This window comes from Dipodomys merriami, unplaced genomic scaffold (genome assembly GCF_024711535.1).
Source record: "Dipodomys merriami isolate MVZ:Mamm:240054 unplaced genomic scaffold, mDipMer1.0.p SCAF_155, whole genome shotgun sequence".
NCBI lineage: Eukaryota > Metazoa > Chordata > Mammalia > Rodentia > Heteromyidae > Dipodomys > Dipodomys merriami.
This window is the reverse complement of record NW_027202882.1, coordinates 2,278,779-2,286,061: the sequence shown is the minus strand read 5'-3', so window position 1 is coordinate 2,286,061 and position 7,283 is coordinate 2,278,779.

Below are 7,283 nucleotides of genomic sequence, written 5' to 3'. Positions count from 1 at the left end.
AGAGTGACCAAGTAATGAAGCCTTTCTTAATAAAGTATGTGCTTCTTGAAAATACAGTAAGTATTTGTTACCTGGACAAATATGTTTATAACTATAAGAAAATAAATTTATTTAAAATCAATAGCCATATAAAAATTAAGAAAATAATTTTAAATAGTCACGTGTTAAATATAAAAGCAAAATACATGTGTCTGAATAGTTTACATGTGTAAAAATCATGCAAAAATAAATTACCTAATCGTACAACTCTGAAAAAAAATGAATTACCCTAAAGAAACAAAAGAAATCATTTAAGCCCAAAATGTGAAATTTAAAGAATAAAATGAAGTGTACTCTTTAGTTGACTTAATTAAGTGTAAACCCTCTGTATATCAATTTTATAATAAAAGTGCATTAACAAAGAAAGCAAAAGTACCCATGGATCAATAGCAACTGCAAAAGCACCAGTAGTTCTTCTTTTGTGTGTACAAAAAAATCGATGGAAGAGATAACAATGTTCCTTCCCTATGAAATGTACTCATTACCGTATTTATGTAACTGTAACCCCTGTGTACACTACCATTGAAATAAAATTAAATTGAAATTAAAAATAAACCAAATGATATACCAATTAAGAATTGTTAGAATTCATTGGTTAAAAACTTTGTAAAAAACTGCCCTAAATACCCAAGGAATATACTTTGATGATACTATTTAAATACTTCAACTTCAGCAGAAAAGCAAAAAGTTTAAAAACTGTTACAAAGTAAAGTAATAAATTAGAATATATTACTATTAATGATAATCATAAGATGAATTTATAGTGGTAGTCAAATATGTAAGAAATGATGCAATTTGCACTTAATAAGTGAGAAAGAATTTTTTAGGTCTTTTTAAATTATCATAAGATAAAAGAAGAAACTGTTCTGTCACATCATATGATAATCAGATGAAGCTGATATTAGAGCAAAGAACAGATTGTACTAAGTTTTGAATGTTCATGTATATACTTATTTTGGTTGTGGGAAATTGTGGGTATTTCAACTTGGGGTATATTTTTCTTGCTAAGCAGGCGTCATGTCAGTGGTTAATTTTAGGATAGCGGTTTCCTTTCCACAAGAACATTCACCTGATCTGTCCTTTTAGCTTTCTCATCATCAGTGGCATCCGAGATGAACACCAAATTTTCCAGCATGCTACCTTGACTGTCATGGATCAACAGTCCTTCCATTCGTAGTAACTAGATAGTGAAGGATGGTGGAAATGATCCAATGCAGCCAGCTATAGATTGAGAAGGAATTCCACTGAACTTTTGGCCTGGGTTCTGTTCTCAAGCCTCCTAAGTAGTTAAGAGTACAGATAGGAGCGCCTGGTGCCAAGCAGTAACAGTATTTTTAAAGCAATTAGGCATATATATGACTTAGGCTTGTGATTACCTCAGGAAATGAATAAAAGAGCAGTGAAGCATAGACGACAGGCAGAATTTTAACTAGGTACTCAGAGTCTGAATAAGCTTAACTAGCTACTCAGGAGTCTGAAATCTCATGACCACTTCAAAGACAGTCCAATCATGAAAATACAAGCGATTATCTAAAAAACAAAAACAAAAACAAAAAAACCACAGAAGTGGTTGAAGTGGAAGACCACTATGCTTGGGCACAGAAGCTGAGGAATAGTTCCCAGGCACTATCAAGCCTCAAGAATGATGAATGCATTCATGAGCACATGCACATGTGTGTTTCCATACTCATATGCGCATAAACACACACACACACATACACACAAATGAGTATTTCAATGTGAATTCTTTATTTTTCTACCTTGCTGTACTTTATTTTCCTGTATTAGCTCACAAATTAACAAAATCAGCTAAGGACCAATTTACATAAAATTCATCATGTTTCTCTAAAATCTACACTCTTTTTGGATGCCTGTTTTTATTTGACCCAAAAGTAAATTATTCAGGAAGTCAATTCATCACTCTCAAGTCTATAGTATTAGATGATTGCTTAGGTTCTTACTAACAATATGATTTTGTGAAATCCTGCATCAAGCAATATATTTCTTTCACTAGAAGTGAAGCCTCTGTCAAACAATTAACAATAGGTTTTTCTCCTCCTGGCATGCATCTGTAGTTATATTATCTTCATAAATTTCATGATCTGTGTATGACAAAGACTACCGTGAAAGTAAAAACACCCTTCTCAGCGCTTAACATTTGTATACCTTTCATAGATATGAAGGTGTTTAAATGTTACTGAAATTGCTTTGGAATAAATAATGTTCACCCTGACTATCTTGAGAAAGAAGAATTGGTTTCGCAGCACTTTAGGTAAGAACATCAGGGAAAGAAACAAAAGGAAAAGTGAGGAACAACTCAACACATACATTCAAATGAAACAAAACAAGACAAGGAAACAAATTATTTCAGTACTCAAGAACCTGCAGGAAATGCAAAGATTTTTTAAAAATCAGCTATGACAGCTTATGAAAATCCTGACTACATGGGAGTGCACTGATGTGAGAACAGTCGCTAACGCCCAGACTAGACAGAAAAAAACTGTACATAATACCATGCACTTGTTCTTCTAAATTCCAGGAAGAATAACATAAAGTGGACTGAGGCCAAGATCTCACACATGTAGGAAGAGAGTTTCTATCTGAAAAATTGTCTGGATAATTTAGTGCTGGGCACATGACAAATTGAAAAGAAACCCATTTAGGGGGCACAAGACACTGAATTCAAACTGTGATATTAGGGGTATAAAAGAAAAAAGGTATGTTTTTATATAATTGGAATAATTGTAACACTTGAGTATTTTAGTGGAGAAAAATCCATTAGAGAGATGGAATGAACCCACGTTCCAATGCTACTTTAGTGATAATGTTTAGTGGTACTTCAGACAAAACAGATTTACCTTGCAAATGAGCATGGATGTGCATTTGGGTGATGGAAATACTCTACTTACACAGGTGTAAATTAAATAGATTTTTGGGGGTAAATTTTAGTTATTGAACTAAGAGCCTGGGTGATGTCCCTGAGCTTTTTCTCTCAAGGCTACCACTCTATTACTTTGAGCCACAGTTCCAATTCTTATTTTCTGTTGGTTGTTTGGAGATAAGAGGCTCATGGACTTTCCTGCCCTGTATGGCTTTCAACCATGTTCATCAGATCTCAGCCTCCAGAGTAACCAGGATTCCAGGCATGAACCATCGATGTTTTTAATAATTTAGTAAATTGTATAGTTACCGAAGTTATAAATTATCATTGTAAACTATGTAATATATGTATGTATGTATATATCAATACATATGGATAGAAATAGTTTAACATATTTTTGTATTTACAGTACATATATCAAATCATCCTTCATTATAAAATAAAATGGAAACAAAAGTTAGTAAGTAGCAAAACAAAGGGAATTGTTACAAGTTACTTTTTTTGAATAAAATATGTATCAGTTTTGAATAAAACCATCTCTACTTTAACAAAAATGGATAATTGCTATTAATTCCAATCCATCTATTTGCCCATATTGTGCATCCTCACACATAAGTGTCAAAATCAAACCACACTTTTTGTCTGTATTAAACTCGTCTGTAATAATTTAGGGGATAGATGAAGTAATCAAATAAAGATTAAAATAATAGTAAGTGAGGCTATGAGTTAGAGCTGAAAAAGTTTTTAAATATGATAATAGCTAATTAAAATGTATATTTCTTACTTTTACTCTGTTGTTATGTCTCTTATTCCCACATTAGGAAAGTACATAGAAAGTTCTCACTAAATTTATGTAAGTATTAAAAATAAATTGTAAGAATATGGGCATAGTGTGGTTTTAGCTTATTGAGACATGTATGGTAGACTGTGTTTTTGAGGACTTGCAATATCTTGTGATAGAGATGAAAGGAAGGATGTGCTTATTCTAGAAAATTGGCTAGAGGATTGCTCCCAGAAAGATAGTGATGAATTCTTCCAAAAGGTTACAGTAAAATCACTTTCACAACCTTGTTCATTACTGCACTTATTCACCACAGCCAAGTTATGGAAACAGCCAAGATGCCTTTTGGCAGAGGGATGGTTGGAGAAAATGTGTCATATATACACAATTGGATTGCACCTATCCATTATGAGCACTGTTACATTATTTGCAAAGAAAGGGATAGATCTAAAAATATGTTAAGTAAACGAAGTGAGAGCCAGACACACAAAGGACCCATGTTCTGTCACATATTTGGAAGCCAGAATTTTATGCAAGTTAAACAACAGTATTAACCAAAGTTTTCATTTTTCAGAGCAGTATTTAAAAGGTGTAATTTCTTATAAAATTGTACTTTTAATCAAACAAAATGAATAACAGGAAACTATCACTTGGAAGATGTGAGGGGAAATCAAAGGGAAGAAATAAAGAGAGTTATGGAGTAAGAGTGAAGACATTATATTCAATGCAAATAATATGAAACTAGAAAAAATTAAAGGGGTGAGGTTTGGAAGGGTAGGGAAAAGTTATATAAAGATCCATTATACTTAAAAACTCATTTATTGAATGGAAATTCCCATGTACACCTAGTTAAGATAATGAAAATATGATAAAAAAAAAAACAATGGAGACATTTGATCTTCAACTGTGTTCTCTTAAAGTCAATATAATAGGTTCCTCCTCAGAAATTTTCTTGCAGGTATTTTCCTCATAGTGACAGAAAAGTGATCAATGCAATGAATATCAACACATCACATTGCACATATAAAATCATGGTAAAAATGTTAGAATTCATCAAATTATAAAATAACAGGTAGAATGTGCCAAATGCTAATTGATTGTTTTTCCAAGTACCTTACCTATGGTATATAATTTAATCCTCAAAAAGGTAAGTGTTAGCCTGAGGATCATCTCCCACTGTATCAATTAACCTCATTGTATTTTAGGACTAAAATACCAGCACTTAGTCTACAAATTCTAGGAAAATTTCCCAGAATTTTTGTTTTCACTTTCACAATATTTCACATTATCTTTGTTAGAAAATAGGGAACTATAATATGAAAACTCAAAGTTCATAATCAATGCAAACCTCAATGGTGAAAGGAACTGCTAAAGAATAATATTCTTGGTTTCTAGCTCAAAATAGTAGAAATCATATTTTAACCCTTCACTCAACACTGCACTGCCTGGGGAACCTATCTCTGTTTAACACTGTCTTACTGAAATAATGACTTCCCCAATTCCTGAGGGAAACAGACTGCAGGTCTTATGGACCAATCATTTCCACATTGTAGCTCAACTAAGTCGTTTACCATTCGAAGTATTTTGATTGCTTTTTATACCCAACATTTTGAGAGAAAGGTACTACTTTAAAATGCTATTAAAGCAAGACTGATATAAAAATCACCTTTGACCCCAGATAAATATTTTACCTTTCCTATACACAAAAATGCACTCTGACCTATCATTAATGTTAGGAATGAGAGGATAAAAAATCATAGACACCAAGACCGAAGTATGAATTAAAGACTCTCCAACTTCTGAATACTATTGGTTTAAAAAGAGATGAAGGGCTGGGAAGGTGGCTTAGTGGTAGAGTGCTTGCCTTGCATGCATGAAGCCCTGGGTTCGATTCCTTAGCACTACATAAGCATAAAGAAAAAAGGTGGAAGTGACGCTATGGCTCAAGTGGTAGAGTGCTAGACTTGAGCTGAAGAGCTGAGGGACAGCGCCCAGAGTTCAGGCCCCACTACTGGACCCCTGCCCCCCAAAATAAAGACATCAATACTACCAATTTTTTTCAAAATTTCTTATGATAGTGAAGATTCAATTATAAACTATTAACACTTGAAAATAACTCATTTTCATGGGAGTAGAACACAAAACACAAGATTAATCCTAATCATATTAAAAGACATTTATTTTTACTAAAAATTCACTCTTATAACTACAAAGATTCTAAAAATAACTGAAGCACAGTGACACAAAAATAATTTAACTGCCTCATCTACATTCAAAGGACTGTGCTAATAGAAAACAAAATTATACTAATAATTAAGTTACCCAATTCACTTACATTCTTTTATTCTATTTCCTTTAGTTTCATAAAAACTGGCTTTTCATGAAATGATCCATAAAAAAGCCTATATACCCACTTACATTTCAGATCTTAACAATATTTACTTCAGAAATGTCATTAGCTGTATAATCAATGAACTAAAATATTGCTAAAATATTTAAATGTTTTTCAGAAATTGCAAGACTTGGTCTGGGATGTTATTTATATTGGAAAAGATATTCAAAAAGCCTTATTTGTTAAAGTTGTGATAGTTACTCCCACAAAAGAACTATTAATGAAGAAACCTTTATATGTACAAAACAACTTCAAATGAATCCACAATCTGGAGATGACACATGTTTTTTTTTTTTAATATATATCTAACAAGCATAGCCACAATACTGATTTTCAGTCAATATGATGTGATATTCAAACCTTAAAATTACGGGGTTTATTATCTTAGTGTGAATAGATACTATCTTACAAAGAAAGTTATTTTCAACCGAAATCTGTAAAGAGTTTATCCACCTTGAGTTTCACAGAAATAACCAGAGAGTAATACCTATTTGGTCAAGTCGATCAAAATCACTCCATGAATATTTCTTAAAAATATAACCAATTTAAGAAGTCAAATACATGTTTTGTACTGACAGTCTTCTTACAGCAATAACTTACTACCTAATTATATGTGTATCTTTTTACCTAACATATATTAAGAACTGAAAATGATCTCTTTTATATAACTTATGTTGTAAATGCTTTGATTATGATGATGTTATTAACAAATAAAATGTACAGAAGGGTGGTTCCACTGAAATGACAGGACAGAACACTGATAAATAAAAAAACATTGCAACAGAGTTCTTTTCAGCCTCACCCTTTTCATATTGGCAAGCAACATTGCAACATCACACACACATACACACAAACACACACATAAACACACATGTGTGCACACATACACACACATATACATGCATGCCAAATTCAGGGTTTATTGTACAAAAAAGCTCAAATAAAATATTAGTGATTAGGACAAATGATAATTTGCCTTATTACAAAATAATACATAATTCAGTCACCATGGTAGTTACATTTTATCTGCCCCTCCACATGTGACCACTTCATTTATTTTATGTAATTCATTAACTAATTCATTCCTTCATTAGTTAAATACTAATACTAGAGCTTGAATTCAGGGCCTAGCTCTGTCCCAAAATTTATAATTTTTTGTTTTAATTTTCTCAAGGCTAGCATTTTATTGC